Genomic DNA, 12,776 nt, shown 5'->3' on the forward strand with positions numbered 1-12,776 from the left:
CCCGCACGGGCTCAGGTCGACCAGAGCTTCTGTATGTGAGAAGAATGCATTGTGAAATCCACCTAGCTAAGGTTACCTTTGTCACTGGTTTACCCAGACAGGACTTAGCAAATGAAACAAAGAGCTGTTCTGATTTTCGAAAAACAGCCGTTCTGTGTAAGTAAAATTGTAACTGTCTATGTACATCCAAGCAATGGAGTCTATACTCTCCTTTGTTGTAATAATTAGAGAAGAAGACATGCAGGTTGATAGATTGATTGATGTTGGCTTCGGAAGCCACTTTAGGCAGAAAAGAGGGGTTAGTCCTGAGGGAAACTCTGTCTTTATGAAAAATGATGTATGGGGGCTTACTACAAAGAGCCTGAAGCTCCGATATCCTTCTAGCTGAAGTAATAGCAGTCAGGAAGGCAGTTTTCCAAGATACATCCTTCAAGTCGACCAAAGCTGTGGGCTCAAAAGGGGGACCAGTCAGAGCCTGGAAAATTAGGGTTAAATCCCATGGAGGAACTGCTTCCTTAACAGGTGGTCTCAAAAGAAAGGTACCTTTCAGAAAGGTCTTGCAGATCTTAGATGATGCTAGGGGGCCAAATTTGTTTCCAATGTGAAAGTGGGAAATTGCTGCCAGTTGAACTTTAACAGTTGAAGAACTAGCCCCCTGATGGAAGATTTGGGATAAAAAATCGAGGACTGCTGGAATAGGAGCCGTAAAAGGATCCAAATTCCTATGCTCCGCCAAGACAGAAAAACGTTTCCATTTACTCTTGTGGACATTTCTGGTAGAGGGCTGATGAGCGGCCACCAGAATAGCTCTAACTGAGGATGAGATACTGGGAGGTCCTAGCCATTAAGGGAACTGGATCAACCAAGCCGAGAGCTTGAGGTTGTCCAGGTCGGGGGTCCTCAATCCCAAGGGGTGAGAAATCAGATCCGGAAGGGGATCTAAGATCCAGGGAGGATGCACTAGATGAGACCATAGGCATGGGAACCATGTTTGACGAGGCCAGAATGGGGCTATGAGAATAACTCTGCTCCCCAACCGACGAGCTTTCTGCAAGAATTTTGTCATCAACGGAAGAGGAGGATAAGCATAAAGAAGACCGGATGGCCAAGCATGAACCAGAGCGTCTCTGGGGTTTTCCTCTGGATGGGGAATCAGAGCGAAAAACTCACTGCACTTTGCATTCGAAGGTGACACGAACAGATCGCAGCAAGGTTGACCCCATCTGAGGAAGATCTGTTTCGCTACTAAGGGGTTCAGAGACTACTCATAGGGTGAGAAGAAAGTCCGACTCTGCTTGTCCGCAAGAATGTTTGACCGACCCGGTATGTGCATTGCTATGAGAAAGCGGTTGGTGGATATCACCCATTCCCACACTCTCATGGCCTCTCAGCAAAGTTTGTAAGATCTGGTTCCCCCTTGCTTGTTGATGTACCAGACCACTAACATGTTGTCTGTTTGAATTGAAATAGGCCCTAGAGGAAGAAGGGCATGGAGAGCCTGCAATGGTAGAAGCACCGCCCTCATCTCCAGGACATTGATATGCAAAAAGGTCTCTGTGTGAGTCCACATGCCTTGGACGGTTCTGCCCATGCAATGCCCCTACCACCCGAGGCGAGATGCTTCCGTGGTCACTGTGACTTGGGGTGGGGACATGGAGAAGGGGCGCCCTTCCCAGAGGTGCTTGGAATGGAGCCACCAAAGTAGAGATTCCCTGCAAACCCTGCTGAAAGGAATAGGGGCAGACAAGGGATGACGTAGAATGGACCACTGGACCTGTAAGGTCCATTGGAGAATCCTCATATTCAGACGTGTGAGCGGAGACAGGTTGATGGCAGTTGCCATGGACCACAGAGCCCTCAGGACTAACTCCGCTGGAGGGGCCGAGGACTGAAGAAGAGCCAAAACATGGAGTTTAGATTGCGAAGTCTGTCCAACGTCAGAAAGACTTTGGACTGAATTGTGTCTATCCTGGCCCCTATGAAATCCAAGATTTGAGTAGGCTGAAGGGTGGATTTTTGTGGTTGATCGTGATCCCTAGATAGCGGGCGAGATGTAGGAAATAGTCTCTTGCTGAACATAGTAGATGCCTGGTGGGGGCGGCTAGGAGCCAGTCGTCCAGGTAAGGAAAGACCTGTATTCCCTGAAGCCTCAGGTGGGCCGCTACAACTGCCATGACCTTGGTGAACACCCTGGGGTCTGTGGTGAGACCGAAGTGTAGGACCCTGAACTGAGCCGAAAGCAGAGAAACCTCCTGGATCGCCTGTCCATTAGAACATGGTAGTACGCATCCTTGAGGTCTGTGGAGCACATCCAGTCATTCTCCTGTAACAGTGGGAGAATGGATTGAATGGTGACCATCCGGAACTTCTCTTTGGCAACTGACAGGTTCAGTGTGGACAGGTCGAGAATTGGCCGTAAGTCCCCTGTCTTTTTGGCACCAAAAAGAACCTGGAGTAAAAGCCTGATCCGGATTGACCGGGGGGGGGGATGTGCTGGATGGCTCTTTTCTCTAGTAGCCCTTTTATTTCGAAGGCTGCTACCTCCCTCTGATTGGGTAGTACATCGGGGAGGTGCCCCGACTGGGGAGGATTATTTAGGAATGGAACTGAGTAACCTCTGGATATGATTCAGAGCACCCAGCGATCTGTCGTAATGGATTCCCAGTGTGCTAGGTGCTCTGGGAAGTGCCCCTGACTGCCTCCAGAGAGGAGCAGTCAGGAAACCCCTTAGGGTTGCTGTGCGGGTCGATCGGAAAAGGGTTCCCTCGACCCAAAATTCTTCGGCCCCCCTCTGCCTCTGGGCAGGCGTCCACCCTCTCCTCCTCTGCCTCTGAAGGACGAGGGATCTGGAGAGAAACAGGATTGTTGGGATTTCCAAAACCACATCTTCTTCTGTCCTCTTTGGTTCCTGGAGAAGGACCTCTAAGGAGTCAAGAAGCGGATCCCAATGGCAGACGTTTTCCCATCCGTCTCGCTCTGGAGTAGCGTATTGTGGACGGTTTTGCCGAAAAGCGTAGAACCATCAAAGGGGGCGTTTGCGAAGGACGCCTTGAAGGGTTACGCAAAGTCGCAGAGACGGAGCCAGGCCTGTCGTCGTAAGACAATGCCTGTTCCGCTGGCTCTAGCCGCTCCCTCCATGGCATGGGAGAGAAGCCGCATAGACGTGTTTGTGATAGACTTTAGAGTGGCCATTCACGCTGAGAAGGTCCGTTTGTCCTCGGCCGACATGGACTCTGGGGGTGACCCAGCGTACTCTTTGATTAGGTCCTGCTGGAGTCGAATCATGTGTGCCATATAGTTCAGTGACCTTACAGAGAAGGTCGCTGAAGCGAACATCCACTTTCCGAGGCACCTTTGCTCCAAACTGTCCTGTTTGTGGGGGGGCTGAGAATCCTGTCTGGTCTCTTGGGTATTGGCTCCACAGTGTCTGGCTGCTTCCATGCCCTGGTAGTTATAAGGTCCACCAGGGGATCGGCGGGAGGGGACACCCAAGAGGTAGATGGGCCTGCGTCGAATGCCTCCAGAAAGACAGACTCGTCCAAGGAAGGCTTTTGGGATGACCACCCCCCCAATATGAAGCGTTTCCATAATGTCTCCAAAGGAGATGTCTTCAGGGGCTGTCCTGGGGGAACCTTCCCCTTCCTCCAAGTCGTGTCTTCTATGAGGGACTCGGGTGAGTCCAAGTGCCTCCTCTTGCACTTTCGTTTGTGAGGGACTTCCTCGGGGGGGGGCTGTCTGAGGAGGGCTTACCAACAATGTCCTGTTCCTCCATGGGAACCATCTGAGACGTAGGCGCAGGCTGTCCCTGGGGCCGGATGATGGAAGACAGGCCCGTCTGAGAAGGAATGGTGGGTGGATCCGTAGCAAGAGCCTGGGACCTCGAATCCCTTGAAAGGACCCTCTCCACGATGTTGAATGCCGAGGGTGAGCTGCTATCCCTAGGATCCGAAAGCAACCTCCTCGGATCCGGCGTGTGAATCGGCACCAGAGATGACCCGATCGGATCCGAAAGGGCAGTGCAATCCGACCTCAACAGAGTCGAAGGCACACTAACCCCTCCAAATCCGACGCTCATCTCACGGCCCCGAGAGCTCGGATCCGAAAATGGATCCGACAAACTCGAAGGTACAGTCGGCACCAAAGTAGGAAACACTGTCGGCACTGACACCACCTCGGCTCCGAAGCTACTTGGATCCGACAGCTTCGAACCCCAGTAGCGGGTCAGAGAAGGAGCAATGGGGGCGAAAAATGGGGTCGAGCTCCCCCGGAGGGGGGGAGTAAAGAGCACTCCCATCTGCAGCTGGGCCTGAAGAAATCGACGCATCATCCGATCCATGTCCGCTTCAGATAAACTTCTAGTTGACCTGGATGAGGCTGCTGAGGCTGGCCGGGAAGGCTGCCTGGATGACCTTGAAGGTGACCGTGTCTCCTCCTCCGGCTCTGGGGAGAAACGTGGAGAACGAAGCCTGGAGGGGGAAGACCCAGAGACCTTAAGAGGGGAGGCAAGCTGCTTAGATGGTGGGGCCAAAGGAGCTGAATCGGCCCGTCTCTTGTGGCTACGATGCCTGTCCCTCTCACATTCTTTATCCTTCTTATCCTTTTTTCTGGAGTCCCTTTCTTCCTGAGCTGAAGAGGGAGTTTGAATCCCGGCCAGGTGAGCAAGAACGGTTCGTGGGGCAGCTGCAGTCATGGCTGGCACCACAGAGGGGGAGGGGGAGGAGGATGAAGTCAAATCCGGGGGCAAAAGGCCTGCAAGGACTAGCTTAGTCTGCCTATCCCTCAAAGCCCTGGAGTTGAAGGCTGCACAGATAGTGTAGCCTGTGAGAGATGGTCCACGCCCAGGCAAATAATGTACCGAGTGTTGCCATCCGCTGGGGACAGCTTATGGCCACACTCGGAGCATTTAGAAAAAAATCACTTTTGGTCCCTCAGACATACTGACAGGAATAGGCCCAGACGCACACACCTTCACACACAGACAGAAGGGGGGAGGGATTTAAAAACTACACTAAACTAAAGATAAAACTACCCAGATAGATTAAGGGAGAAAAGGGGTACCACACACACACTCGGAATACAGAGATTTTAAAGGAAAAAAGTTAAATAATCTACTCAACTCACAAAACCCAACGCTAGGAGCTCATTCTCAGATGCTTCAAGAAGCCGCAGCAAATGAGATCTGAGGGTTAGAGGGATGTAGCAGGGCATTATGGGTAGGGGAGGAGCTTGGAGCTTGGATCATTTGCTATGAAAGCTGCCGGCTCGGATCCAAATCGGATCCGATACCCACAGGTTGCTGATCAAATGAAGTTAACTACTTCAGATTTATGGTTACAATTATGGTTGGTGTAGCAAACAATAGGAAAGACAATTAATGAATTATAATTGTAAGGGATGATCAAGGTAGTAAATGAAAAGGTCATTGTGTCCCATTTTGCAAAACAAATAAATACATACATTCCTACATGTGTAAGTGAATCATAATTACAATCTGTTGCCTATTTTAAAGTCATATTTTAGATGGTATCATGTTTCCTGAGAAGAGAAAATGGAAATGACAAAGTAGTCATACAAATAAAACAGTTTCTCCTTTGTTTGAAGACAATTTCAGAAACTTGGAATTTAATGCCACTTTAGTACTGTTTAAAGCAGTGTTTCTCAAACTTTTCGGATCGCAGCCCACTTGGACAAAGCACATAAATGAGTGGCCCACTAGCCCCTTCCATAAGTCACATGATTTAAACATAGGTCATATTTCAAATAATGACACACAAAATCTCAATCCTGACACACTAATTTAATGAATAATTTTCCCCAGTAACCCCTTCATTAGTTTGTACTGTGAATGTGCAAGCACTAAAATAACACAATAAATTATTTTGCCCAGTGGCCACTTCAGCAGTTTGGCCATGCATGCACAAGCACCTCCCTGATACACAAATGAATTATTTCCCCAAGCAACATCTTCATTACTATGTCCAATTATACACAAGCACCAACATGAAACATTTCCCAGAGACCCCTTCAGTAAAATGCCAAGCTTCAGTATATAGAGACACCAAAATGAAACACTCACCCAAGCTACCCTTCAGTAAAATTCAGAAAGTATGCTCAAGCACGAAAATGAAATGTTTGCCCAAGTGACCCCTTCAATAACACAAGTGCAAGCACGAAAATGAAACATTCACCCAAGTGGCCCCTTAAATAACATAAGTACAAGCACCAAAATGAAATATTCACCCAAGCGACCCTTCAGTAAAATATTGAGGTATGATAAAGCACCAAAATGAAATGTTTGCCCAAGCAACCCCTTCAATAACACCAGTAAAAGCACCAAAATTAAACATTCACCCAAGTGATCCTTCAGTAAAATGTTCAGGTATGCCCAAGTACCAAAATTAAATGTTTGCCCAAGCGACTCCTTCAACAACACCAGTACAAGCACGAAAATGAAACATTCTCCCAAGTGGCCCCTTCAATAACATAAGTACAAGCACCAAAATTAAATATTCAACCAAGCTACCCTTCAGTAAAATATTGAGGTATGCCCAAGCGACCCCTTCAATAACACCAGTACAAGCACCAAAATGAAACATTCACCCAAGTGACCTTTCAGTAAAATGTTCGGGTATGCCCAAGTACCAAAATTAAATGTTTGCCCAAGCGACTCCTTCAACAACACCAGTACAAGCATGAAAATGAAACATTCTCCCAAGTGGCCCCTTCAATAACATAAGTACAAGCACCAAAATGAAACATTCACCAAAGGGACCCTTCAGTAAAATGTTCAAGTATACTCAAGCACCAAAATGAAACATTTGCCCAAGCGACCCCTTCAATAGCACAAGTGCAAGCATGAAAATGAAACATTCACCAAAGTGGCCCCTTCAGTAACATAAGTACAAGCACCAAAATTAAACATTCACCCAAGTGACTCTTCAGTAAAATGTTCAGGTATGCCCAAGCACCAGAACAAAATGTTTGCCCAAGTGACACATACCTAACAAGCATGCAGTCTCAGTGAAGTACTGGCTTCAAATAGACTTCCTGTGCATGGCACAGCACAGACAGAACTGGTATTTTAGGCAAGGGTTCTTCATAGGTTCATAGGTTTATACTAGGCTATCTGCCCTAAGGCATTTATAAGCCTAGCCCAAATTTTTGTGGCTTACGCCACCCCTTATATGAAAAAATGCTGTGCCCATTAGTTTGTTGTGCCTCTGTCCAGCAGTGACACAGAGATGATTCCCGGGATAAACCTACGATCTCCCACCCAAAGGTCAAGATTTCTCTTGAACAGAGCCAGTGAGGTGCTCTGCCTTACATGGACCGGGATTTTATTCCACAGCATAGGGAGTCTCTGAGTGATAAATCTATCCCTCCAGCACGTCCTATTTATATCTGTGCTAAGGTTTAAGTCGCTTGCTCTAGTGGTTTTGGTGGATTTGGATTTTTTGAGGTGGAGCATGTCCATTAATTCCGGGTTGGACATGGCCTTGTATGTCAGGCACATGTCACCTCTGAGCAGATGGTATGCAACTGAACAGAGCTGGAGTTTCTTCAATCTGGCAGCATATGACAGATTTTGGAGTCCCTTTATCCTTTTGGTGAGGAACATTTGGGGTCTCTCCAATTGCTGCAGATGTCGGGTGCGATACATCCCGAATGGGGCATTGTACTCGATCATTGGTCTGATAATTGAAGAGTACAGGGGAACAATGACCTCACTAGATCTGGATGTGAATCCCTTCATGATCAGGTGGGCAATGTAGAAGGTCTTTCTAACCACTTTAGCAACGTGAGTGTCAAAAGAAAGGCCACTGTCAACCTGGGTCCCCAGGTCCCTGATAACCTCTTCTGTGCTTAGTGGATTGCCACCTATATGGTAGCTTGGGGTTACCTTGTTTTTCCCGAAGGGTATGACTATACATTTTTTGGCGTTTAACTTCAGGCCATGGCTCTGGCACCAGCTATCTGTTTCCGTGAGTCCCTTCTGAAGGATATCCGTGTCCGATGCACTTTCCACTATGGCGCCCAATTTGCAGTCATCTGCAAACTTTGTCAGCCAAAGTCCTCCCATGTTGACCTGTACTTCTGAGAAGTAGATGCCGAACAATAGGGGGCCAAGGACCGAGCCCTGTGGGACACTGCTTGTGACCGGCTTGGAGTCTGACATAGCACCAGCAACTCTAACCCTGTGGGTTCTGTCCTTAAGCCAGTTTGCAACCCATCTTGTGACATATGGGTTTACATTTAAGCTGGTAAGTTTTTCTACAATACCCGAGTGGGGTATTGTGTCGAAGGCCTTTGCAAGGTCAAGGTAGGCTGTATGGACTGCCTTTCCCTCATCAATGGCCTTGGTGACTGTTTCGAAGAAGTCGACCAAGTTCAAAAGGCATGATCTGCCCTTGACGAAGCCAAACTGGGTCAGGTCCAATGTCTGCAAGTCCCCTATATCTTTGTTTATGAGCTCTATTATGATCCTCTCCATAGCTTTGCAGACTAGACTTGTTAAGCTTATGGGGCGGTAATTACCAGGGTCCATAGAGGCACCGCCTTTGTGGAGTGGGACCACAGTTGCCGTACACCACTCCTTGGGCATGTATCCTGTGGTAAGGCTGAGATTAAACAGCTGCCTTATGTGCGGGTTTAATTCCTCATTTAGCTCGTGTAGCACACAGCCGGGGACACCATCTGGTCCCATTGATGCTGTGTTTTTAGCTTTAGAGAGCAGCTTTCATCTGCGCATTTGAGATGTCTGGGAGGCTACACTCTGCTGGGATAGTTATCTCTCCTTTAGGGGGGAGGAGGGGGGTGAAGTTTGCACTGAACCTGTCTGCCAGTATGTTGGCAATGTCTGTGGGTTCAGTGATTTTTGTATCATTTTGGACTAATTCTGAGCATATCTGGGAGTTTCCACCCAGGTTCCTAACATAGCTGAAAAAGGCCTTATGATTGTCCTTTGAATCCATGGCAATTTTCTCTCAAAATTGGCCTTAGTTGATTTTATGAGTGCTCGTATTTTTTTACTAATAATGATCAGGGGTGACTTCCCTTTTATGGATTTTGTTCTATCATGTAATAGCTTTCTCCTCTTATTGTAAAGTTTGTTAATGGCTGGGGTCCACCAGACTGGACGTTTGCCCTTTGTGGAAAGAGTCTTGGTTTTATTTGGGATTGCCTGATCCATGCAGTCCAGGAGGTGTTCATAGAAGGTATTTGTAAGGGCTTCTGCAGCTTGGGTTGTGGTTTCCACTGGCTCAGGGGCCTTGAAGGATACCACACCAGTCTTGAGTAGTGTGAAGTTCTCCTTCAGTTTCTGGCATGCTGCTGAATCTGTGCTGATTGGTTATCTCAGCTTGCCGTTGTAAACTGAGATTAACCAATCAGCTTCAAGAAAAGAGGGACTCTTGGCAGCAACACATCCATACACCAGACAAAGCCATTTAATTTGTAAAAAAAGACAAACCGTGAAGAGGACATGCATATTTATTATTAACTCTTGAGGTCCACCAGGAAATCCCCACAGTCCGCCAGTGGGCCGCAGACTGCACTTTGAGAAATGTGGGTTTAAAGCACTGATGAGTAATTAAAATCAAGGTGGTAAAATGACAGAAACTTACACTTTTCAACTACCAAATATCTATATTTTTTCTATGCAAGATAAAGGGGGAAAATTAAAGCAAAACATTACTGAAATGTTTAGCCAACGTGTTGCTGCTTCCTTTTGATAAAAGGTGAATTTCAGTCGATAAGTGCTAATAATCATTAACATTACAAATTTATTTTACTGCAGAAAATATAAGTTGTCCTCACCTGTACATCCCCAAAATCTACATAGATCTAAGCAATGACATTGCAAATATTGGAATACATTTTGTCATGCAATAATTCAGAATGCACCACTTATTAAATGCCACACATTATCCTACATGATTTCATAGTTTATCAAGCAATAACCACATAACATTGCAGAGCATAATTAAGCAATAATCCACAACTGTACATTGGTATATCAGGGTTTACCCATGGTTGGTGTGGTTTGATCATGCGGGCAAAGCCCGAGTGATTAAACAAAAGCCAACCGTAGGTAAATCTTGATCTACCCACAAATAGAAGTGGATTAATGCTATTATACAATTATGTTATTTAAGAAAGAAATTGCTTACCTTTCTTAAACAGTATATTTGTATAAGACCACGTCAGTCTTCTTCCATGTCATCTTCCATATAGTGATGTACTGAGCATGTGCATGGGACTTATATTCCCACTCTTGCACAGTACATCAGTGCAGGAGAAGCAAATGGACACTTGAACAACAACATTGTTATCTGAAGTATCACTTTCTTATTGCATAACTGCTCTTGTTTGCAAACACTGCCACCATTATAGGCATTACTTTCTAAAACAGTAATGTCCTTTTTCATCTTTTGAGACTAAGAGGCAGGGCAGGGTTCCAAAACAGAATCATATAAGAAAAATCAGGTAGGTTTCTGTTTTTTTTTAGATTTACAGAACGTACCTGATTTCTCTTATATTTTGCAATGTCCCTCAGAATTTGGCAATAGAAAGTCTGCTCAATGATATTTCAGCGGCTGGACTTTTTTTATTGGTATGTGCTCAATTTACAATAGGCACGCTGGTTGCATGGCAATGAGCATTTATTGCATAACATTTCCTTTATTAACATGCCCTGTTGATCTGGTGGCATGACATATGACCTCACCATTGCTGCCTGGTCTTAGCATATCCACCATGCCCTCTAGGCAACTGACCACTAGCCAGATGCAATGTTGCTAACAATTCACCGACATATTCTGTATCTTGGTTTTGCCAAGAAAAGAACTGAGGGAATGAAAAAGGGTGAAGGCTGTGCAGTGACCACCTGCCTGAAAAAAGGTGGGTAGGTGGGAACGAGTATTCAGTTTGCCACCAAATGACAGTGGCAATCCAGTGAGCAAGGAATAAATAAAGCTCTATCACAAGCCTTTCCCTGACCATTGCATGGATGGAAAAAGCAGTTTGTGCCACATGTTCCACTTGTCATGACTCACAGTTCCACAACAAACTGCACAGGACTCAGGAATGGCATTATGGTTATTTATTTATTGAATACAGCACTTTGTCATGCAATAATTCAGAATTTGCCACTTACTAAAATACAATTTTTTTTATCCTGTATGATTTCATATTTTATCAAGATGCATCATTTTCCATACATTTTCTTTTCATATTAACAATATGCATGCCCAACAGTCATAGCTCAAAAATTCAAATCTTGCAAATACATTGAAAAACTGAGATTTATGAAATCCCAGTCTAACCAAGAAATATTTACTCCATCTTCTGATGACCAGATAGAATCTCTGTCAGCAAGATCCCAACACTGATGTACTGTGAAACCCAGCTGGGGAGTAGCCTGAGCCACTCTTATGATTTAGACATTTTTACATCTTCTCCAAGGCCCAAGGGTCAAGAGCTCCATATAAAATTAAATGAGGAATAAAAGCTAACCAGGCAACTAGCAATCCAGGTATTAATTGCTGAATAATGAAAAAAATCATTCAAAATAGTAGAAAGTAGTTTATACTTAGGTATTTTACTTATATCATTCCTACCTAAGTGCAGTATAAGAATCCAAACTATAATAGCATCATTGACCACTCAAGGTCCCCAGCAATTCGCTGATACAAAATGCTGTTGCATACATCCAAGTAAATAATGTAGTCCATATCACATAAGTCTGATAATTGGGGAAGTTGCATTCACACCTACTAGAATGGATTTTTACAAACGTTTCCTTATCAGATGTCAAGAGTCCAAATAATTTCCACTGATTATCCCATCCTTTCAGAATTCTGTATACCATCCAATGTTTAGTTACATCCTGAAGATCAAAACCCTTTACAAATACACTATGTGCAGAAGGAGCTGCACCTTTTGCTTAGCTATAATATGCCAAGTAATGTAAGATTAGCTGAACTGACCAACACCTCTCTTCCAGAGGAATAGGAAGAGTTGGGAGGGTGGCCTAATGGTTAAGGTGTTTGCCTTATAAACACAAGGTGCAAAGTTTGAGTCTCACAATGGATAATTGGCTAGACTTAAAATGGCTGGCAAGGGCAGTTAGCTTAGTACTAATCTATGAACCTATAAATAGTCATACAAAATTGCCTGAATTCTTTAATAATAGTTGCCCTGTATGCCATCTTAGTTCTAGATACCCTTGACTTTCACCTCAAGAACCATGTTATTGCTCTCCAGTTAACCAGACTTAATTGGGAATGTGGGTTGGCAAAGTATCCATATTTGGAGCCAAGTGCTGAAATTTTGCACATGCAGAAGAGAGAGAGCCTGCCAGAATATTACAACTGCCTGAGATATACTCTTCAGAAAAGATAAGGCTAATCGATAAAATGAGTGACACCAAAAGCCTTAAAGCAGACTGCAACCACACGGATTTGGAAGACTTCTTTATCAATACTTGAACGACAACTTTGTCATCTGATTGAAGTATCACTTTCTTATTGCTTAACTGGTCTTGCATGCAAACTGCATGATAGGGATTACTTCTAAAACAGTAATGCCCTTTTTCATCTTTTGAGGCTAAGAGGCATGCCAGGGTTCCAAAAAACACTGCCCATTGAAACAGGCATCCATACCAAATCTCCCTGCTGCATCTGTAAATAATTTTAAATTATCACTTGGCGCGCATTGATCCTGACAGAAAGATTTCCCATTAAAATATAACAAAAAATTGACAATTGAAGATTTGA

Source organism: Protopterus annectens, chromosome 10.part0 (assembly GCF_019279795.1).
Source record: "Protopterus annectens isolate FY-2018-M chromosome 10.part0, PAN1.0, whole genome shotgun sequence".
Classification (NCBI taxonomy): Eukaryota; Metazoa; Chordata; order Ceratodontiformes; family Protopteridae; genus Protopterus; species Protopterus annectens.